This window comes from Watersipora subatra, chromosome 6, assembly GCF_963576615.1.
Source record: "Watersipora subatra chromosome 6, tzWatSuba1.1, whole genome shotgun sequence".
Taxonomy (NCBI): Eukaryota; Metazoa; Bryozoa; class Gymnolaemata; order Cheilostomatida; family Watersiporidae; genus Watersipora; species Watersipora subatra.
Genome location: NC_088713.1, coordinates 1,238,425 through 1,264,121, shown reverse-complemented (window position 1 = coordinate 1,264,121; position 25,697 = coordinate 1,238,425). Strand labels below are relative to the sequence as shown.

Sequence of the window (25,697 nt, the reverse complement as noted above, 5' to 3'; positions counted from 1 at the left end):
AAATTATAATTAACTATAATTATAAATAACTATTTAATAGTCTGTTCTAGTACTGCTAGCGTTTTGAGGAATTTACGTTATATAAACAGTAAAATATATTTAAATTGCTTATAATGTGTACATTGGCTAATCCATCCCAAAATATTTCCAAACTCACCCCTTTTGCCATACAAAAAAAACTAGACTTAACTTTCTAAATAGTTGGCCGTACCTTAACTGCAGCCTTATTAATTTTCATCAAAAACCTTTCTCTTTTTTCTTATCACTTTAATTTTTTAAGATCGCGGTAATTTTACAATAAGTTAAGTACATTTTTGACGCCAATTTACAATGATTTTTTTGAACAGCAAGGTTTACTCTGCAAAGTAAAATTAATAACAAATATTTGATACGTTTACAATAAAGTAAACACAAACTTTTTTCCGTTATAATAAGAGTGTTGCGTAACTGTCATTTGGCTATCTGTCTCGGCGGGCCAAGATTAGAATACAAGATATCTAACGACGATACATCCACTCATGACATTTAGATTGGTAGAACAATGCCTGGCCCTATTCGATTGCCTTCAAGGATTTATGACCAATTGCAGCTAATTATTCTCTCTGTTTTGTTGACACATCTGGCGATCTATCATGGCACATTTTTTTATGTAACCTGTGTATACTGTATACCGCAATAAAAACGACGCTATACCTACATACATGTATGTCATTTTGTTTTGCAAGTTTAGTAGGAGAAAGAAAGTAACGTTTTAAGGCTAACTACAAGATTATCGATATTTGAATCAAACTTGAGAACCTGAATTCGGCTGTCCAAATCCATGGTTCGAGGTTAGGAGAAAAAATTGTTTTGTACAAGAGTACACCTGACCCTTGTACAGGAGTACACCTGACCCTTCAGCTCCAAAGCTTGACAGTCCAACGTCCGCGACAATCAACAGCCTTTCAGTTGTTCAGGTTAACTGGGCAAATAATTCTTCTTTGTGTTTTATGAGTGCATCTGACAATCTCTAGTAGCGCCAGTTGACCAGGTGCACAAGACACGCTATACTACTTTTTACCAGTCATTGCTAATGATTTTAGCCAACCAAATATAACAAGAATGTGAACTTGTCTTAGCACGAATGTGTCAAGTAGGTAAAGTGATTCCTGGTTCTCTTTGATCACCTTGAGTATATTTTTCAACTGTTGGAAAGCTGTAACAACAAATATAGCTATTCACTCATGCAATTAGGAGTCGTTGCACCTTTCAAATAGATCTTGAACAGATCAGTTCAAGATCTTGATATCTTGAACTGTTATGAAATAAAATTATCTACTTACAGTTATAAAAGTTAGAATACAAAGCTTTTCAAAAGTATATTTTTGAAGTTGCTATGAAATTTTAGAATTAAAAGGTGGCTGAGAAAACACTTGACTTCACAGTTTAGCAAAAGTTTCAAATTTTAAAGTTTTTAATGGAAGCATGGGAGCAAACTTGCTGGTTAAAACAAAGTTTTTGAAATGAAACACAAAAAAACGAAAATAAATCTGTCTTAAGGTATCATAGCAGTTTAATTTCATGAGAAAAGAGACAAAAATGGAAAAGAGAGAAACAAAATTAAACCTTTTTAAGCTGTGGAATGAATTATAAGCATTAAATTGAATTTTTGTGAGAATCTATTGCCTAAAATTTCAAAGCTTTAGTGTAAAAACAAAAAAATTGTATATTTAAATAAAATTATAAATTTTTAAAAATAAAATATTAAAGTATCTGTATAATGAAATTTTAGAGCATCTGAAACATTGAATTTCTATCTTGTTTACTGTCAGTGCAGTGATGTTATTGTGTGATACTCTGGTAGATTGTCTAAGATCTAAACAGTCAACAGGGTTGTTTTAGAGCAATAAAAATTAAGATTAATACATGCATGCAATAGAATAATTTTACTGAGGCAGTTTCTATAGGTTCGGTAGTAGTCATAATCATTTTAGCAGACGGTATTAGGTTCTGGACAGCCATCGGTCCACTGCGAGGCGGGCATCAAGGGTACTCGTAGTCCTTGTAATACTGAGTCACAGTGCTAAAAAAGATATTTCAAGTAACATTAAAATCAGTTTCCTTTTCTGATAATGCTATACTTTTACCATGCTATTTATTTTAGTCCAGTTATATGCGTGTATGAACTGCATTAGCAGTGTGTAGGAGTTATGTTCTCAGTATATTATAATCATATTGCAAGCGACGAATGACTAGCTTCTTGGTTGCAGTACAAGTAATTATACTACCAGACATTTCAGTTTTACAGAAGAATGAACAGTTCTTGAGAGCTGCCGATTTTTATTACAGATTTACCAGTTCAAAACCAAAACAGCTGCAAAAAAGAGTAATGTTAAGCTACATGTATCTATTAGCAATATATTTATGGCAAAATTATAATAACTGTTTCAAGAACTGAATAAAATGCTCATATCTCATTTTTATATTGTATTTTAAGGCAAAACTTTGCTAAGATATTTCCTTGTATCTTAAATTTTTCAAGTGTTTGGGCATTCGTATGTCGAAGTATGAATGTAGTTCTTTATATTTCATTAGTTTAATGTTACGGTATTCATCACTGTAGGCAAAAACATCATAATTTCACCACTAACAATCATTACATGAGACTTAGCTCCGTGTTTAGTGTTTTTAATAGCTGCCAACCAACAGTGGAGTATACTTCCTATCAGGATCCTTCAATGCACCAATGTCATTTCAATTAACCTGACAGATTTTGTAACAATTTTTAGATTTTTAGATTTTAAGTCCTGCCACTTTAGTATTCCAAATGAACCACAAATTATCTGCAAAACCAAACATTCTATGTGTCTGCTGTTGTGGTCATGAGCCACGTTTTGTATAAACATCGGGGTTTGTTGGATGCCCACATCGGTATCAGTTTTTCTTTTACAGTTGGTTGTACCTATTCTTGTTCAAACTTTTGATCTGTTCAAGAAAATAAAATTCAGCTGTCCTCTTTACTTACTGATCAGGTGTCTTTAGAATGATTTTACACAATCACGGTAAACTGAGTGTGTAACCTCAAGTTACACACTATCTTTACCTATCAAGATAGGTTTACATTTTACACAGGTTACAGGTGTGATAAGGTTGTTACCGGTTACAGGTGTGATCAGGTTGTTACAAGTTACAGGTGTGATCAGGTTACACACCTATCAAAATAAGTCTACCTATCTTTCAAGTAAAACTTTTGTACATGCTTAACATCTTATTAAACTGTTGTGTTAAAAATTTAAACAAATGTAAAACATTTATAAAAGTTTTTTTGAATATTAAAATTTGAAAGAAGCTAAACTGTTGCTTTATGAGCTCACAGAAATAATTTAAAACAACTTATTTTATTGTCATATTAAAAGCCGTAACACCATATACCTCAATTGCCTTTCATCAAAATACAAAGAAACAAATATCAGTTAAAGTTACGCTGTGAACCATATTAAAACATACATTGTGTGTTCAGAAAAATAAAATGCAACTATTACAAGCCATTGAATTATTATGTTTTACGGCATCTTATTCTATCGGTTTTTTTATTTGGTAGCTATATGAGAATTTGGTTGATGAGCAAGTAGCGCTGACAAACTGTTTTGCATGTGTTTTTATATTGATAAATGTGGGGAACAAGAAACAAGTCACGAATTCTGATAAGAACAATATTATTATGCACTGATTTAATATTCTCACATATGTTTGTTCAATGCTACAATAGAATACGAGTGAATTGTTGTTTGTCTCTTCTATCAATTTTCTAATTGGGTGAAGTGGAGCAGTTAGTTTTTTGTTTTAGGTCCAGACTTATTGGAAGGTTTTGTACTAGCATGATAATATAACAATTATTTTTGATGTTACCCTTCCTTTTGCTCCATATAGCAATTGACCTTCTTTTTGCACTAACACGTACTTATATATACTGTGTGGTATTATATAATCCTCTTTTTTACTCTACTTACTCTACAACTGCTGTGAGCTCTGATGTCAATAAAACCTGGGTATCACATATCCTATCAGCCAACACTTCACACTTTCTATTTTACTCGTTTCACGCTTGTCTACCCATTGGCTGACTTGCTAGCTACGTAACCAACCGTAACCGATAGCTAGCAGGTGAACTAGAAGCACACAAAAGCAATAATGTATTCTATGTTACGCTTGGGCTAACTTCTCCATTGCTTAGGAAAACGGAAATTTATTAACCTATTGAAGCTCCGATCTTACTCAGAGTATTAATCCAGTGAGTAGATTATCCTAATAACAAAAATGTTAATTGTGATACAGACACTGTTAGCATCCCCATCGTTATTTATCAGTGTTCATCAACGCTAGTGAAATCTATAATAAAAACGATTTCTGTTTCTGCATATTACTTATACATTGTTGTGTTGGTGATTGATAGAACTAGATTATTCTACCAATTGCTCTACAAGGTAATGATAATAGCTTAGTTTATTGAACAGGGATGAGCCACTTTAAGTAGTTATTGCTATTAGCTACTAGATAAGATATCATCTGGCTTATTGACTGTTTTAATCAATTAATCTTGTTGATTAATGCAACTAAGATCTTCCAGTTGAACCTCTCAGAAGCTGTCTTTTAGAACTACAGTTTCAAAGAAAATGAGATTCTTAAGATAAAGAATGTCAAGGAACGCTCCCATAACCCTATGTTTATATTACGAACAATGAACAGATGTAAGATATATAACTTTAGACTAAATTATGAGCATGGAAAGTAAATGTCTAAGACATAAGATATAGTCGCTCTCTTGTTCTCTCGGTAATCAACTTGTTGGCTCCCTCTGCTGACTCGTCTGTATGCTGAGATGAAGCTGTATTAAAAGAATGTGGAACGTAAATGGATATTCATCATTTTATATTGCTTCAGACTTAGCCATAGTGTCCAAAAGTGAAACTATATGTTTCAAGTTCTTTTATTGTAAAATCATAGTTTTGTAGATTTTTTGGCTACATCTTGTTGGTTGTCGTCACCAGGGGTTTCAACATGTGTAATCCTTAATCATAACCCCAAGTCTGATGTAGATTGGTACCAGATGTAGGTCTCAATGTTGCATGACACAAGTTGTCATAGTATTGACTATGCCAGTAATCTTTTGGTGATTTATATGAGGTTTGCCAAATTCTCAATATCCTAATAGTTAAATGGGTAGGTTGAATCTGGAAGGTGGTTTGCAGCGGTGATAATCTCATCACTGAAACTTTGTAGAAGCTTTCTTCGTGAAAATCTGTTATGAAAGTTGCAATAGCGATGTGATTTGTTATTCCCTTTATGTCTCTCTGTACATGGCTGATACCAGATACAACATTATTTCTGGTTTTAAGAACATTGTTCTTAATGCAGTAAGTTCTGAGGTGGTAGCCGTGTAGCTGTCGTGGAGTGAGAACAAGAGGTTTTTCAAAAAACTGTTAGTCAGCGAAAGATTGCAATACGTACCATAGGTTAACAAATAATAAAAAACATATTGGTGAATGTCTAGTTAATGCAATACATAAAGTTGTTGTGAGGCATTCATCCCACACATACATATTGTTCTGTTGGTGTTTTTAAAATACTGTTAAACTCCTCCTGTCAGGATGAAATGTGTGTTTATACTGCAGGTAGTTGAAGGGACAAAATGATCTTATTTCCTTCATGATGGTATAAAACTAGCCATAAGAGGGATACGGAGCAAAAAATTTGAAATTCACAATAAGAAAAAATATTTGCCATGCGGTTTAGTCAATTGTCAATTATTATAGTTTCAAATTCAGTTGTTACTACCTTGCAGTTTGTATTGTACGTCTCTTTGTAAAGTAAATGGGAACTCCCTATATGTCGTTATGCATGGATAGGTGTTAGTGAGCTGTAGTTGTTAGTTTTATAGCTAAGGAAAAATGCTAAATCTTGAAATACAAACTTCATATATTTCAAACATCAGTTGGCGTGCCTCTAAAGAAATTAAAAGAACTCGGCGGTAATTATTAAATGAAGGATTTATTCCGCAAATTGGTTTTTGTGATGCTACCTAATAGTTTATTTACAACACTTGAATGTTTTGATTAGCCGATCTTATCCTTAATAAATAGAAAGTCATCAATAAAATAAAAACAAGTTATAATAAAGTGATCATATGTTTTGCTATGTTTTGATCTACTTACAACAAAGGATCAATCTTAAAAAACGTAAAGGCTGAATTTTTATAACATTATGGTAAGGCATACTACTAACTTTAAACTTGGAAAATTTTTTAGAGGGACTCAGTCAATAGTACAATTATTAGGTACAATAAATTAGCAACTTTTAAAAATAATAATCCAGCACTGTACATGTAAAGAAAAACAAGTATTCTAAACAAAAGGGTATTGCAAGATGAGAGTCAATAGTCTGTCATTGCTAGCTCAGAATTGTAGTTCTTTTAAAATAGTTATGATTAATTCAGCAGTAGATATTTACTTTAACTTAAAATTTTCACCGGTCTTCAAAGAAAGTAATAAAAATATTTATTTGAACTTTTGTAAGTTTCTATTTTTTGTTGTACTTGTAGGATTTTCATCTTTTTTAAACTAATTTCCACATTCATCAAATTTCTTTTAAATCAAGAGACCGCTAGGTGTCTCTGCAGGCACGGATCAAATAGTCGGAAGAAAGGTTCATGTTAGACCTTTCACGAGAAAAGGGTTGGAAGGCTGACTGAGATGGGAAGGAGAAAATGGTATCTCATAGTCAGGGTATCTGTTATGTGTAATGTGTAAGTGTAAATTAATGTAGAACGTTTTGAATGCAATGCAGTAAAAGGTAAAGTTGGGGTTAAAAAAGAAATGCATTATCGAAGGTTAGGTAAGTCGGGTTTGGGCAATACGCATTGATTCTAGCTGTGAAGAATAGTGTGCGCAAAAAAATTGCAATAGCTTTGGGTAAAAAGTGGGTAACAGGGTTTCAGTTTAACAGCGAAGTATGGTTGAGAGTCAGGAAATGGCAGTAAGAGCTGTTCATAGGCAGTGTTAAATTAGAAAATTTAGCAAATAAAGGTACACCATGTGAAGTCACATCAGTAACAAAGTTAGTTATCATCAGCCATAGGTAAATTTACATGGGTAGCTGGTTCATTAGGCCTAAGCATAAATTTTATGTATCCTTCCATATCGGGTAGGAATTTGTTAGTAATAAGTCATAGTCATCAGTCTGTTATCAAGCAATAGTCACAGGTATATGAATGTCATTGATATGTTTTAGAGTTTCAGAAACATAAGTTAATGTATGTACATTTCAAATATGCTATACACACCTTTCATTCACAAATTTAGGTCTTTTTTCTTTTGAGTTTTAATCTCGGTACCTTTTTTTACATAACCGAAAAGCTAAGTTTTCATATTAGCAAAAACTATCAGGTAATAGCGTGCCATGTTTAGTAGCATATTTGTTTTAAGTTTTTACAAGAATGCAATCAGAAGGTTAGGTAACTGCAATCGTTGTAAGTTATTTTAACTTAGGTTTGAAATTATTACGATTGATAGCAAATCATGGAAAGCCAGTATTCGAGCCATTTATATCTTTAAAGTTTTATGTGTACAACTATGATGAAAGGAAAAAAGTTTTTCAACAGTTAGAATTGTAGAGAGCATATGGTATAACCAAAACGGTTCGAAAAGTGCATACAGCCTAGTTAATAGAGTGAACTATACTAGCTTGTCATGAGATAAACTGACACATACTGATTCGTTCGTTCAAAACTGTCATTCATGATTAATCACCGTTTCATAGCCACACTTTTTCATCAGGCAAAAAGCAATAATCAGGCCAGGTTAAAAATATGCATAGCATAGCTTAATTGCTAAACCGCAGTGATTGCTCTAATCTTTATCGGCTAGCCATATAATATTAAGTATTTACACTCAATCTTGACTCGCCACTCATTTCAAACAACCTTTCAATCACTTACACACATACGGAGCTTAGCACATATTCATACATGGATATATGTGCCCTCTCATACACGCACATCATGCTCATTCTTTTAGACATAAATATAATTACTGAAGTATCATTCTGTTCACTGCAAATTATTGATTATTGCTCTTTGTATGGGTAATTAGTACATTTTCTTTTAGTGGTGTTTTCTCTGTCATACCATTGAAATAATTGTCTTGACTCTGTAGTAGTTTTTAAAAACTCATTTTAAACAGATATAGACATTTTTTTAAACTACTAACTGTGCTATCCGGTGTTGCCCCTGTATTAAAAATCAGCCAGCATATAAACAATGGAAGGTAATGAGAGTTGCCAGCCACTTGCTTTTAGTCTGGCACATTGCTGATGGATAGTTTGAGTACGCTTGTAATATGAGCTACCGCTTCTCATGACGTTACATCATCACTTTACATTGTGAGGAAAAAACGGTAGTATATTTACTCTCATATAGCAACATATATCGCTTAGTGAATCCATCAAGCTCGTGTAGCTGAATTGGTAAATCATCAAACTAGGGAGGCGGAAGGTCGGAGATCAAATCTTCTGCGATGCGGACTCTTTATTCCTGCAAAATTGCTGGACAATAGTAGCTGGACAATAACAACGGACAAACCTTGAGAAATATATATATATTTCTCAAGGAACTACTATAATTATATATAAATAATAATAGTTGGCAGCTTGGTAATCTATGATTGGGTTTAAATTATTCATGGTGATTATATTTTTTTAAAGGGATTTTTTTAAATTCGTTTGTGATGCTGGAAGCTGAAAAATAGTACAGAAGTATGCGCACCGTTCTGGTTTTACCTGGAAAAGACATGATTACGATCTACAGCTTAGAATTTTAGAGATACTTATTATTTTAATAATTAAGGAGACATGTCAATCTGCCATTTAAATTTTTCATAAAAAATTAACTTTATTTCAAAAAATTGTATCAAAACTATCGTCATCCTCATTACCTCTGATGCTTGCAAATTTCCTTTACTTTTAATTTTGTCCTTGTGTTGCTATTTGGTTACACCAAACTTAAACGTTTTTACCTTACAGCAAATTTAATTTTTGAAAATAATAAAAAAGTGTGTTTTAGTTTTTGAACAGGAACAGTTTTTTGTTGATGTAAAATAATTTAAGTATTATCACTTCAAAATTCCACAAGTCGTAAAATCAAATTTATTGAAAAAGTGTAACTCTCTTTATTTGCTGTCAATTGGAAATCTAGTACTGAGAATATTAATAATCAAAACTACGATTACACCGTGTTCTAGCAGCCATATAGTTACATAAGTTACAAAGAGCTGGCTTACAATCTTTTGAAATGGTTTTCTTTGTAAGGAAAAGCTGTCTCTCTTTTAGGCAGACCTCTCTTTTAGAACAAAATATTACCGTTCGACTTAACTAGTTCTTTCAATATGTACCTGAAAGTTAATTAAACAGCTGTTATAGTTTACAGTACTCAGATGGAAGCAAAAATTCTTTTGGTGATTTTTTATTTTATTTTACTCAAGAACCAATGTTTATCTGTCATTTTGAAATTTATTAGTTGAAGATTTAGGCGGTGTTTTAAAAGATTCCAGGCACAACATGCATTATAAAAGTTTATTACCTATTAATTGAGATCAAGACACACAGCTAGACCATGGCAGATCGACTAACTGGATTAGCGATTGTGTCATGACAAGCTGAAAATGATTCGAAGCTAACGCAAATGTTCAGAAGGTTTCAGTCTTCACCCAATTCGTTTTAACATATTTACTCATCAATACGTAAGTTAACTGCATATTTAACTGCATATGTCATAGTCGGGGCGTTATGGGCCCAGCGCCCCAACTAGCTGCAGTGCTACTGCGGCCTCATCATGCCTTAACAAGTAAGAACTATAATAGAATAATATAATCATACTTTTATTTTGCTTAATGCCATGCTTCTACTAATTGATGAAATGAAATATACACAAATACACACAAACACACACACACACGCACGCACGCACACACACAGTCTTGTAAACGCATGCAATTGGGGACGCGATATTTTTACCATCACTTTGAGGACAATTTTCATCTATTATTAAGAGCTTTAAAAAATAACATATTAAAACATTTTTTGTTGGGTTTACAAATGCACTGATTTTTGGAGCTGTCATCTTATCCGTTTTTCAGTTATAGCTCATGAGAATTTAACACTAACTTTGGGGACATCACATCACACACATGTATGAATTTTTTATCTAATAAACGGGGACTTTTGCGTAGAGAAGATAACTGTGGCTTTTTTTTTTTTTTTTCAACCATTTTGGAGTTGTCGGTATGTGATACTTTTCCCACACTTTCGTAAATGTGCTTGTAAAATTTATCCATCACTTAATTTTTCCCCAAATGTCAACTTAGCAGTTTAATAGTTCTTTATTAAACCTATTTAAAGTACTAATTCTACACATGTATGGTGCGCAAAGGTTGAATCGACCTTAGACTTTTATGTTTAGTAATAAATTCAGTGTAATCAATTGCTTCACAGAATTTACGGTGATCTGTTCAAGTTAAGGTTTTGAATTTCAAACAGCCAGGCCTGGGTTGCAGGCTGATGTCTATCTAGATTTAAAACTTTTCAACATTTAACGCGAGTATGTTCAATGTAAAAATTTTAACATAGTTTTCATAGAACTCTTAAGCCCTGAATAGGCAACAAATTTAATTACTATAATCGATAAAGTATTTTGCTACATCTCATTTTATCACTACCAAGAGCAGCAATCAGAAAGTTTACATTGCGCGATCATGAGTTAACTTTTTTAAACAAAAGTAAAAATAACAAGGCCAGCAAATGTGAGTAATTTTTTTAAAATCAGGAAACCAAATAAATTTGGATATAGTTATCTTTAGTCGTACTTTTCTGTTTGGTTGCACCCGATGATTACCACTTTTAATTTAAATTTTTGCGCAATTCCTTTGTTTGTTAGCCATGCATGAAAAGCCAAGCATAGGCGGAGACATATTAGAATCAAGCTTTGGAAATGAAGCATCGGTATCTTCAATATGCCTAATGTAAGCCCAAAAACATTTACCTTATAAAAATATCATTATGTTTAATAAAACGTGTTAACCGTACCAAAAATTTGCCTTCTATGACATTTTCTTAAAAATATATTGAGTTGCCCATCTTTGCAAAAACCATACATTTAATTGTAATCTATTCAAATGTTTAAAAACAAGATTGACTCAATTTTTAGTGCAGATATGACCAAAAGTATGCAAAATATTTTAACCATTAGCTTGGGAGTGTTAAATAAATACTATCACTGCACACACTGATTTGAGCTATCTCGGTACTATTGAAATAAACTTTGTTCCATTTGAAGGCGTGTACGTCATCCAAATTATGTATGATACTAGTCAATGTTTTTTGAAGTTATTGTAACTGCAAACCGTCAAAAATAGTCTCAAATATGTTTTCATACAATTTTTCTGATGTATGACGTAAACATAAAAGAAAAGTGTGTTTGTATTAGTATACAAGTATATTCGTTATTTAGGTACAATTGACAAACTATTACAAGTGCACACGATATCATAAATTCGCTCAATGCTAGTCTAATAGGGAGTCTGTACTTTTCACCATCAACTATTTAGAGGGCAATATGAACACAAGGGAATGTTTGGTATTTTAATCAGCAAGTTTGTAACCATTAGTTTAACAAATTAGTAGAAATATTATCATGAAAAGATATCCCCATACTGGTTGTAGAAAAATTATCGCAGGTGTGTATGATATTTTTACCATTGATTTGGGGACACTGATTATTTTATTTGATATCACAGTCATCATCATTCCTAATACCATTGCTGCTCGATGTTCCAAATTTAATGCCAAAATATTAACCCTAATGAATATACTTCTTAAGCAGTTTCCTGGGCACATTGACCAATTATAACAAAAAAGCACAGTCATTCACAGAATATGTCAACACCATTGCAACAATATGTCGCCAATTTGATGGTAAAATTATTCTCACAGGTGTGTATGATATTTTTACCATTGATTTGGGGACATTGACTGATTATCTTATTTGAGATCACAGTCATGATTATTCCTAATATCATTGCTGCAAGATGTTCCAAATTTAATGCCAAAATACCAACCTCGATGAATATGCTTCTTAAGCAGTTTCCTGAGCACATTGAACAATTATAACAAAATAACTCAGTCAGTCATAGAATATGTCAACTCCATTGCAACCATATGTCCCCAATTTGATGGTAAAATTATTCTCACAGGTGTGTATGATATTTTAACCATAGATTTGGGGACATTGACTGATTATTTTATTTGAAATTACAGTCATCATCATTCCTAATACCATTGCTGCTCGATGTTCCAAATTTAATGCCAAAATATCAATCCCAACAAATATGCTTCTTAAGCAGTTTCCTGAGCACATTGACCATTTACAACAAAATAACTCAGTCAGTCATAGAATATGTCAACACCATTGCAACAATATGTCCCCAATTTGATGGTAAAATTATTCTCACAGGTGTGTATGACATTTTAACCATTGATTTGGGGACATTGACTGATTATTTTATTTGAAATCACAGTCATGATCATTCCTAATACCATTGCTGCTTGATGTTCCAAATTTAATGCCAAAATATCAATCCCAATAATTATGCTTATTAAGCAGTTTCCTGAGCACATTGATCAATTATAACAAAAAAACACAGTCAGTCATAGAATATGTCAACACCATTGCAACAATATGTCCCCAATTTGATAATAAAATTATTCTCACAGATGTGTATGATATTTTAACCATTGATTTGGGGACATTGACTGATTATTTTATTTGAGATAACAGTCATGATCATTCCTAATACCATTGCTGCTCGATGTTCCAAATTTAATGCCAAAATATCAATCCCAATTCATATGCTTTTTAAGAGGTTTTCTGAGCACATTGACCAAGTAGAACAGAAGAACACAGTCAGTCATAGACAGTGTCAACACCATTGCAACAATATGTCCCCAATTTGATGGTAAAATTATTCTCACAGGTGTGTATGATATTTTAACCATTATTTTGGGGACATTGACTGATTATTTTATTTGAAATCACAGTCATCATCATTCCTAATACCATTGCTGCTCGATGTTCCAAATTTAATGCTAAAATATCAATCCCAATAAATATGCTTCTTAAGCAGTTTCTTGAGCACATTGACCAATTACAACAAAATAACTCAGTCAGTCATAGAATATGTCAACACCATTGCAACCATATGTCCCCAATTTGGTGGTAAAATTATTCTCACAGGTGTGTATGATATTTTAACCATTGATTTGGGAACATTGACTGATTATTTTATTTGAGATAACAGTCATGATCATTCCTAATACCATTGCTGCTTGATGTTCCAAATTTAATGCTAAAATATCAATCCCAATAAATATGCTTCTTAAGCAGTTTCTTGAGCACATTGACCAATTACAACAAAATAACTCAGTCAGTCATAGAATATGTCAACACCATTGCAACAATATGTCCTCAATTTGATGGTAAAATTATTCTCACAGGTGTGTATGACATTTTAACCATTGATTTGGGGACATTGACCGATTATTTTATTTGAAATCACAGTCATCATCATTCCTAATACCATTGCTGTAAGATGGCCGTTATTTGACAGCCAAATATCTCAGACATGTTTACGCTATTTTAAACATTTGTATGGTCGCATTAACCAATTATGATAAAATAATGTGCAGTTTTAAGCCATGTAAATTCATCATGCCAAGATGTCTCAATTTGATCACAAAACTATTATCACATATGCATATGACTTTACAAATTTTTGTAAGTTCACTTACAGTCACTAATCATTTCAAAGCATCTGGGCTGTGGGAAAATCTCTTTAATTTAATGGCACAAATATCACAGCAAGTTTTAGTTATATTTGAACCATTAGCTTGAAAAAATTGATCTATAATTGTAAGTGCACACTTATTTGCCAACCATCTTAAAGCGAATGTGTGAGAAGACTTCACCAATTTTGTGCTAAAACTATTATTGCAACTGTAAATGATATTGCTTCCATTAGTTTGAAACATTGATCAATTATTACCAATCTACACGCAGTGATCAAGCATCTCATAGCTATTGTGACAAGATGTCTCCAAATAAATGCTAAAATACCATCACCAGTGTTTATAATTATGTAATTATTTTGGGAAGTTGGCCAATATGCAACTCCGCTCACAGTCGTACAACAGCTCAAAGTATCTGTAATAAAATGTCCCTAAGGCTCGCTTCATTATCTCCACAAAGCTTGTATGATTTTTTAGCCATTTGCTCGGGATATTGAGCAATTATTACAAAAGCAGTTTGAGTGATATAGCATCTCAACGCCATTGTGCTATGTTGTTGCTAATTTGAGGCTTCAAATATAACCACGAGTTTGCATGATCTTTTAACCATTGGTTTGAAATAATTGTCAAAATTTACTGGTGCATACATAGTATTAATTCATATCAAGGATGTTACAAAAAGTTTCCTTCAGTTTGTTGTTACATTTGATGACAAAGAATAAAATATCTCTAATTTGATTTGAAAAGATGAATACCACAACAAATACTTATTATATTACAACCATTAGTTTGGAACATTACACAATGATTATAAGAGCACAATTAGTCGCCACCAATCTCAAAACATTTGTAATAAGATGTTCCCAAATTGATGGTAAAAATATCAGTGCATGAACATTTGCTTGTATGGCCATTGGTTTGAAAACATAAAGCAAATATCATAACTGTACATACAGTCATAAAATTTCTCAATGCTGTTTCAATAACTACGAATATTATCAAAACCGTTAATTAAAATGCAACCATTACTTTTAGAATATTAATGAATTAATTAAGTATACTTTCATCCATAAAAAATTCATGGAACATTGAGAAATCGGAGGTGTGTTTGTTGTTTTAACGATTAATTTTGCAAACATTAGTTTAACCAAATAATAGAAACAGCATTGCGATAATATATCCTCATTTCGGTTTTGGAATTATTATCATGGGTGTGTATGACATTTAACCTACTAGTTTGGGATTTTTACCAATTCTTGTCTGAAAATTATTAGGTGTATTAAAATATATTTATTTTCTTTCAAATATTTGCATGATAGAAACTATTGAGCCTATAATTGGCACACATACACAAGACAACAACACTAATGCATTACAAGTATAATATAATTTGTGTACAGCTAAAAGACAATATTGCAACTAAAGGTGATTTGCTGTCCACTAAGTAGGTATTTGCCAGATTATCTTCAGAATCTGTGAAACAGAATACAACCTTTCAAACACATTTCACTTGCTATGCATGTTTGGCTTTTAATTCATATTGAAGTTTTTAAAAATAAAAATAGACAGGAACTATCAAATTCTTTAAGTATTTAATAAATTTTTAAGTATAACATTTCAACGTGAAACCTTCGGCAATATTTTACTAAGTCAGTATTGTTTATGATAATAATCATCTATGTGAGCAACATCAAATAATATGAAATATTTTGAAAAGATGATTCGTCTTTACCGTTAACTGTTGTTCACTTTACTTTTTCGATTCAAAACGCATGGCATAACTCTTTGGCAACTGTGCAGTAAGTTGATGGATTGTGAAAGCTGTTTAGATTGGCAAATATGTACGCATGTCTTTAAAAAAATGGGCATAGTGGAAACCATGTGATATAAAATAAAAGTGAGCATGACTATCTGATGTTGCAAATAAAGTTTAAAATCTTGTGCCTAGGTAGATTTTCGACAAATTATTTGCAGTGTCTGTGAGATTTACAAGCTACCATTTCATTAACAACATGTCTCACTCACTGAATCTGCTTGGTTTTTAGCTAACCATAAAGCCGCGCACAGAATAGAATATTATAGAACTGTGTAGACAGAAAATGATAAGTTCATTTAATATTTGTAAAGGTGTCATGCAAGTGCCAAGTATTACTGGTACTTTGCCAACAAACATTATGCTTTTTAGCTAAAGCTTTATACAAGCTAATATTATATAGTACTGTCTCATTATAGCTATTAATAATGCTTGTAGCTTTTTACAAAGCTTTTCTATGACCAAACATATAAATACTTGGGTTTTCTGTTATCAAATCAGTTGTCTCTGGAGTGTGCAATAAACCATTTCTCTAATTTAATACTCTATTTAATTGCTTCTGTGCAGAAACATAACAGAAGCTAATTGGCGACAAGGATTTCTCTTTTGAACAGTTACAAAGAGTTTTGTTCAGATTTTATCATTGATAAAATCGATACAAAGAGTTCTAGTTTATTACAAGAGTAACTGTTCAAAAATTGCACCACTACAATGGCAGAAGTAGCAGACCTGATCAAGCTAATGCAGAAGCAGCAGGAGGACCAGAGACAGCAGCAAGAGGAGCAGAGAAAGCAGCAAGAAGAGCATAGACAACAGCAGCATGAGGAGTTCAAGCAGCAACAAGAGGAATACAGACGTCAGCAAAATGAAAGAATGGAGGAGAATAAGAAACTGATGGAGCTACTACTACAAAACCTACAACGGAAACAAGAAACAGCTGCAACCGCTGTTCCAGCCTTCCCAGGTTTTGACCCAACAGCAGAGCTACTAACAGATTACATAGACAGATTCAACACATTCATTGCAGCAAATTCTATTCATCAAGACAAGATTGCTGGCACTTTTCTCACCAACCAACAGCCTACACTCTACAAGCAGCTTAGTAATATGGCAGCTCAGCTTTCAACACCCAAGCAGATCAACGACCTCAATATGGATGAAATACTGGAATTTCTCAAAGACCAGTATGACCCTAAGCGCTTCATTGTTAGAGAGCGTTACAAGTATTGGAGTGACATGCAGAGGAAACCTGGAGAAACTATTCAAGAGTTAGCTGCCAGAATTCGTCAAGATGCAACTACATGTGCCTTCATAGACATTACAGATCCATTAGATGAGGCTCTCAGAACAAGATTTATCTGCTCTGTAAACAATGAAGCAGTTCTCAAATCTCTCTTCAAGGTCAAGGACAATGAACTCAACTTCAACAAAGCTATACAGGTAGCACAGGAAACAGAAGAAGCAGCTAAAGTTGCCAAAGAGACAGTTTATGGAAACTCGTCTAAAGTCAACAAGGTTGCTCAACAGAAATCAAGATACAAACCAATCCAGAAAAACAACTCTACACCTGACAAGCAGAAGGAAGGAAAGCTATGCTACAGATGTGACCGAACTAACCATACAGCGGATGACTGCAGATTCAAAGCAGCCACCTGCAACTTTTGTTCTAAACAAGGTCACATAGAAAGAGCATGCAAGAAAAAGAAATCATCTGCAGCAGAAAAACCAGTAAAGATGATAGAATGCACATCAACCAAGATGGTGAAACTTGCTGAAAACATCAAACTGGAGGGAGACAACTTCACACTTGAACTGGACACTGGAGCATGTGACAACTTCATCTGTAAATCAATATGGGAAAAGCTAGGAAAGCCAAACATAAAACCTACTACAGTTAACTACAAATCAGCCTCAGGACATCTCATAGAGACGCTTGGCAGATGTGAGCTAACTGCCCAATTGGATGCACAGAAAGAAGTCAGACTACCATTTGTGATTAGTGCTGTACAAGATCTCAACCTACTAGGAAGAACTGCTATACAGCAACTAGGCATCTCTATTGATGACAAGCTACAACAGAACCTTGTATCAACAATCACAGAGAACCAGCCAGATGGGACGTTACAAATCAAGTGTAAGGAGATGTGCAAAGAATTTCCAGAAATATTCAAAGACGAGCTAGGATGTCTCAAGAACTTTGAACTAGAGATAAACTTCAAACCTTCAACAAAGCCAGTCTTCTGCCGACCCAGACCAGTTCCTATTGCCTTGACAGAAGAGCTCAACCGAGCATACGAAGCAGGTGTAGCTAAAGGCATATGGGAACCAACTCAATTCAACCAGTATGGAACACCAGTTGTACCTGTACGCAAATCTACAACAGGTCAAGCTGCAGGGAAAATCAGAGTATGTGGAGACTACTCCAAGACTATCAATAATCAGCTAGAAACACATAGGAAACCTATCCCACTACCAGAAGATCTAATCAGAAAACTAGGTGGAGGCTATTGCTACACAAAGATTGATTTAGCAGATGCCTACAATCAAATATTGTTGGCACCAGAAAGTCAACGACGACTAGCACTATCAACACACCGAGGAGTACTACTACAGAAGTGGTTGCCCTTTGGCATAAGCTCAGCACCAGGGTATTTTCAAGAAATCATGGAGCAACTGACACAAGACCTCCCAGGAGTAGCAGTATACCTAGATGATATACTAGTGAGTGGAGCCAATGCAGAGAGCCATCTACAAAACTTACGTCGACTTCTTCAAAGATTAGAAGAAAGAGGGCTCAGATGTAGAAAAGACAAGTGCTGTTTTGCTCAACCTACAGTAGAGTATCTGGGACACAAACTCACTTCAAAGGGAATCACTAAAGGAAAGAAGGCAGATGCAGTACAACAGATGCCAGTGCCAACAGACTTAACTCAGCTAAGATCTTTCTTAGGAGCTACACAATTCTACAGCAAGTTCATACCCAATCTGTCACAACTCACAGGACCATTGCACAAACTGACACGCAAAGGAGAGACCTGGAAGTGGGGCACTGAACAAGAAAAGAGCTTCAACAAACTGAAAGATATGCTATCAACTGATAGTGTCTTAGCACACTTCAACCCAGATCTTGACATTGGAATCTCATGTGATGCTTCAGAAACTAGACTGGGAGCTGTACTATTTCATCGTTATCCTGATGGAAGTGAGAGACCAATAGCCAATGTTTCAAAAACACTGACCAGCACACAGAGGAAATATGGACAAATACAAAAAGAAGCTCTCTCAATCATATTTGCTCTAAAGAAGTATCACCAGTACCTGTATGGTCGACGGTTTATCTTGGTAACTGACCACAGACCTCTTCTCACACTTCTAGGACCTACCAAAGGAGTTCCAGCTCTAGCAGCCAACAGACTAGCAAGATGGGCACTGGTACTAAATCAGTATGACTACACCATAGAATACAGATCTACCCAGCATCATCAAAATGCAGATGTCCTCTCAAGACTGCCAGTTGGACCTGATAAAGAGTTTGATGCAAGAGAAGATGAGGATGATGTTGATACAGTATGCACTATTCACACTATTGGACAACAGCTCAACTCTACAGACTACAATGTTCTAGCAAAGGAGACAAAGAAAGACCCAACACTAGCCACAGTAATGCGCTACACAGCAGAAGGATGGCCTGGTAACAAAGAGATGAAGGAGACTCAGCTGTCACTCTTCCACAAGATCTCAGATTCACTATCTATCACTGAAGGTTGTCTTCTATATGGCAACAGAGTAGTCATTCCTGTCAAGTTACAACAGGAAGTATTAAAGATCCTTCACCTTGGACACTTTGGAATGGAAAGAATGAAGAAGCTAGCTCGAACTGCTGTCTATTGGCCTCGCATTGACTCTGATATAGAGGAGACAAGCCGACAGTGCACTGCCTGTGCTGAACACCAGAAGCTTCCACAGAAGTATCCTATACATCCCTGGATGCTACCTGAGAAGCCATGGAGTCGTCTTCACCTAGATCATGCAGTGAACTTCATGGGCAGCCAATGGCTAGTGATGATAGATGCCTACTCAAAGTATCCATGCATACACAGGACGTCATCTACTTCTACCAGAGCTACCACAGACATCTTAGAGGAGATATTCGCACACTTTGGATACCCTCACACCATAGTCACTGACAATGCTACCAGCTTCACCTCAGGAGAGTTTCAGCAGTGGTGTCAAGAGAGAAGCATTGTTCACCTCACTGGAGCACCCTACCAACCAGCTACAAATGGCGCAGCTGAAAGACTAGTACAATCCTTCAAACAAGCCATGAAGAAATCGTCACTCTCACCTAAATCTGCACTACAACAGTTCCTGATGCACTATAGAAGGACACCACTTCCTACAGGATACTCTCCCAGTCAGCTGCTGAATGGAAGACAGATGAGATGCAAGATTGACACCCTATTGCCATCACCCGCACACATAGCACAGTTTCATCAATCCAGAGAAGTCAACCGATCGGCAGAAAAGACAGTTAGCAAGATACACAGCTACAATCTTGGAGCACCATGCTATGCCTTGTATCATGGACCTAGACGCAACAGACAACCTAGATGGGTTCCAGCCATTGTTACTAAGAGATATGGAACTCGTAGTCTCAATGTCAAAGTGGTACCAAAGGGACCTACTTGGAGAAGACATGTTGAACAACTCAGACCAAGATACTCAACAGAAGAAGATCAAGACCCTGGAGATAAACCTGATATAACAGAGGAGACAAAACTGCAACTACCAGCCCCTACAACTGTAACAGAGCAACCTCCGTCTAGAAGAAGACCACGCAACCCTCGTCTACCTGATGGAGATGAGTATAGCAGAGACAAACCCCGAAGGTCTAAGAGAACCAGAAAGAACCTTTAGCTTAGTGAGGAGGTGTCATGCAAGTGCCAAGTATTAATGGTACTTTGCCAACAAACATTATGCTTTTTAGCTAAAGCTTTATACAAGCTAATATTATATAGTACTGTCTCATTATAGCTATTAATAATGCTTGTAGCTTTTTACAAAGCTTTTCTATGACCAAACATATAAATACTTGGGTTTTCTGTTATCAAACCAGTTGTCTCTGGAGTGTGCAATAAACCATTTCTCTAATTTAATACTCTATTTAATTGCTTCTGTGCAGAAACATAACAAAAGGGTATATGCTATTGAGCACAAACTTTATAAGAGTTTAGGATCTTATTTGTCTTTGATTTAGTGTACAAGCAGAAAATGTTATAATCTTGTCATTGTGCATGAGCAGCGCTGAATTTTACTGATTGCAGTATTGAATAAGTCTCTTTGTTCCCTAAGTTTAATTGATCCTTCTTCAATATTACATAATCATAAGCAGAACAAGACATGCTCAATGTATGACAGGCAAAGTTTCAACAGTGATAAACATGTTGGCTCAGAAAACTCTCAAACAGCGCAGAAGGTTTATCAATGTTGTGAGACTTTTTCAAAGCAATTATTAATAAAAAGGGGTGGCTATATACATGTATGAGCTACGCAAAGTAAAGTGAGATGAGTTTTCCAATCTTTAAAACTATAGGTAAGCTTTCCAACAAAGGTAGTCAATGGCCAGCTATAGAATAATTCTAAAAAAAAAGTTTAGTTCAAATTAGCGATTACAATAGAATAATAAGTAGGTTATTGCACTATTGCTATTGATATCTAAAATTATTTTGTTACAATGCAATTTCTAAAAAGACTTGTGTAGTTTTTCAAACAAAATTACAAATTGAAAAAACAGGAGTTTTGGCTCGTGACCTTCCTTGAGTAAAAGACCAAAAGTAATAACTTTGTCAGCAGTAATAAAAAACAGTTGACAAGGATCTTCAGACAATTTTGCAAGTGTGCTTTTGCGAATTTTCAACAAAGGATCTACCAGTTGGTAATTATTGGTGCTCAACACAAGTTTTTGTTTAACTTCGTGTCTAAATTATCAGAAATATTTTTGCAAATTGGTATTATTCCTGCAGACTTTTCATTATTGTGAATTTTATAAGCAATTATCAGCTTCTCTTGCTTCATATAAAATTAGCATTGTAATTAAAACCGTTAAATATTTTTAAGTGTAGTATGTTATGGAGAGCATATCTTTAAAGAAAAAATTTCTTCTCTGGATGAGAGACTGTGTAAAAGTTGCAAACCATATGATCTTATTATTGCCTGCAAGTAACCGTATTGCATAATTTCCTTTGTTCTATTAATAGATCTTGTTGCTGTTTGATGTTGCATCATGATTACCTGGACCCTTGCTACTTAATGTTTAGCAGAAAATAAGTGGAAAGTAATAATATTTACTTGGTTCAGGAGATTCTCTACCAACACTGAAAGTATACCAAAACAACGGATATTAAACAAAAATTATTACAAAAACAACGGCACTAGAAAACAACTTTGCAATAATCACTCACTATTAGAGTTCTTGCTGTGCAAGCCGGTACATCAACCGAACTATCTAATGTGATGCAAAAGAAAAAAACTTTGTGAGTGTGATATTCCAACAATCAACTTTGAGAATCATGCATTTTGGGTTTAAAAGATTTTTCCAATTGCAATTTAAATTAAAAACTAAAGCAAATCAGTAAATACATGACTTCAAACCTTCCATAGTTGGAGTGATATAATTCTATTGTCTTTATAATTTTCTTCTGGTATAAGTTGCTCATGGTTAAATTCCATATAAATTGTCAAAATACTAAATTTCTCTTGAGAAATTGAAAAAGGTTTCATAAGAAATACCCTTCATATTTGTTTTAAAATATAACTGTTCAACTCTTTGTAAATTCGATAGTCCAATTGAAGAACTAATTTGTGTTCCATATTACGTTTTGTTTTTCATAATGTTATCAAATAAATCATTTGACAATATTGCCCTATGTCAGTATAGCGTATGATAATAGTAGTCTATGGGAACAACATCAATTTAGATGAAATATTTTAAAAATATGATTTTTCTTGATTGTTAGCTTTTGTTCATTTTATTTTTTCTATTTAAGATGCATGTGATAACTCTTTGGAAACTATGCAGTGATTTGATGCACTGCGAAAGCTGTTTAGATAGGCAAATATGTACGCATTTCCTTAAAAAATGGGCTTAGTGAAAATCATGTGATCTGAAATAAAATGAGCATGACTATCATTAATCCAAAACAAATGTAATATTTCTCGTTTGAGGCTAGCTAGGTGATGTTGCAAATAAAGTTTAAAACCTGGCACCTGGGTAGATTCTTAAAAACTATTTTCAGTGTCTGGGGATTTTGAAGCCACCATAGCATTTACAACATGTCTCACTTGCTGAGTCTGCTTGCATTTTAGCTAACCATAAAGCTTTGCGCAGAATAGAATACTGTAGAGCAAAGTAGACAGAAAATACTAAATTCATCAAATATTTGTAAATTGTATATGCTAGCAAGAGCAAACTTTATGAGAGTAAACATTTGATTTGTCTTTGATTGGTGTATAAAGCATCAAATGTTATAATCTTGTTATTGTATATGACCAGCAGTACTGAATAAGTTTCTTTGTTCTCCAGATTTAACTCCTGCTTCTTCGATATTACATAATCATAAGCAAGACACTACAGGCTCGAGGTATGACAGGCAAAGGTTGAGAAGCAATAACATGTTGGGTCAGACAAATCGCAAACAGCATCAAAATTTCACTAATTCCGTGAGACTTTTTCAAAGTAATTATGGAAAAAAGAGCAACTATCAGTAACACAAAGTACAATTAGATGGGTTTTCCAAACATTGAAACTGTAGATAAAATTTACAGCCGAAGTTGTCAATGACCAGTTATAAAATAATTCTCATAAAACTGATTAGTTCAAATTAGCAATTACAATAACAATAGAACAATAAGTAAATTATTGCACTATTGATATCTAAAATTAGTTTGCTACACTGCGATCTATAAAAAACTCTTGTGAATGTCAAATAGGATGTTTCCATGTGAAATATTTGACAACATTGATCTATGTCTGTATAGTTTATGATAACAGTGATCTTTGTGTGCAACATCAATTCAGATGTTATATTTTGAAAATATGATCCGGCTTGATTATTCCAGGTGGTTCACTTTATTTTCTCCATTTAAAACATATAACATTACTCTTTGGCGCCTGAGCAGTAATTTGATGCATTTTGAAAGCTATTTATATTGGCAAAGAAGTACGCATTTTCTTAAAAAGATTGGCATAGTAAAAACAATGTGATTTAAAGTGAACGTGAACATGAGTATCATTAATACAAAACAAATACAATTTGTTCTGTTTGAGGCTAACTGGGTGATATTGCAAATGAAGTTCAAAATCTTGCGCCTAGGTAAATTATTGACAAATTATTTGCAGTGTCTGTGAAATTTACAAGCTACTATTTTATTAAAAACATGTCTCACTCACTGCATCTGCTTGGTTTTTAATTAACAATAAAGCCTTGTGCCAATAGAATATTATAGAACAGAGTAAATGGAAAATAATAAACTCATTGAATATTTGTAAATTGTATATGCTATTGAGCACAAGTTTTATGGAAGTAAACATCTTATTTGTCTTTGATTTGGTGTGTAAAGCATCCAATGTTATAATCTTGTTATTACAGATGACCAGCAGTACTGAATAAGTTTCTTTGTTCTCTACATTTAACTTGTGGTTCTGCGATGTTACATAATCATAAGCGAGACACTACAGCCTAAATGTATGACAGGCAAAGGTTGAGAAGCGATAACATGTTGGCTCAAACAAATCTCAGATAGCACGAAAATTTTACCAATGCTGTGAGTTTTTTAAAGTAACTATTAAAAAAACAAGCAACTATGACCAACAAAAGGTTAAATGAGTCGGTTTTTCAAACATTAAAACTGTAGGTAAGCTTTCCAGCAGAAGTAGTCAATGGCCAGCTATAGAATAATTCTCATAAAACTGTTTACTTCAAATTAGGAATCACAATAACAATAGCACCATAATTAAATTATTGCCTTATCGCTATTGATATCTAAAATTAGTTTGTTACAATGCAATCTATAAAAAATAATTGCAAAGTTTTTGGAACAAAATTAAAAATAGCAAATAAACAAATGGTTACCTGTGAACTTTTTTAATTAAAACAGCGCAAGTAATAACTTTGTCAAGAATAATTAAAAAAACAGTTAACAAGAAATTGCTAGCAGTTTTGCCAGTGTGATTTTGAAAATCTTTGACCAGGGATCTACTATTTGGTATTTTTTGGTAATCAACAGAAGTTTTGGTTTCATTTTGTGTTTTAATTATAAAAAATGTTTTTCTTTATATTGGTCTAACTTTTTTAGATTTTTTATTGTTGTGAATTTTTACAAATAGGTAGCAGCCTCTCTTGCTTTATATAAAACAAGCAGATTGCCCGATTTTGCACAGGTAATAAAAATGACGGTTTCAAATGAAGGTGTTTTTTTTTTATTTCGGCGTACTGCATTTATTTCTGTGTACTGTTTATCTATTTGTGTAATTTATACTGTGCCTGTTTCAGTGCTAGTACAGCTCTCTACTGATTGCAAAATTCTTGCTTATCAAATCAATCAAGCTTATGAGAGAGTCATGTAAGTTATGCATTGTTATGTTAAAACAATGCATACTTGTTATAAATGAACATACAACAAAAGACAAAAAGACACTGATATTTATATATAGATTTTCAGTATGCATTGCTTATTTGCTGAGACGTTAGCTGAGCGCATTTGGCTTTGTATCGTATAACAAACAAAGTTTCATGCATTCACTGAACCGTATTAGGCTCTTACATATACACACTACTGAAATCCAGCTAAAATTATATATGATGAATACTACAATAAAATTAAAAAATTTTTAATCTGTTGCATTCCCATGAATGAAGTAGTAATAAACATTAAAAAAATCATTCATGTTGACGATTATTTGCGTTCAGTATTTCACACCCATTTAACACCCCAAAAAATCTTTTTATTGTTTGCG

At 33.8% G+C, this 25,697-nt stretch overlaps 1 protein-coding gene across 1 annotated transcript in view; it reads left to right on the top strand.

Annotated features, from left to right (window-relative positions):
* The first annotated feature begins 4,221 nt into the window (after positions 1-4,221).
* LOC137398626 (uncharacterized) overlaps positions 4,222-25,697 on the top strand; it is a 47,837-nt gene continuing 26,361 nt past the window's right edge. Inside the window, exon 1 of the mRNA XM_068084803.1 lies at positions 4,222-4,270. The gene's annotated coding sequence lies outside the window, so the exon portion shown is untranslated. The remainder of the gene's footprint in view (positions 4,271-25,697) is intronic.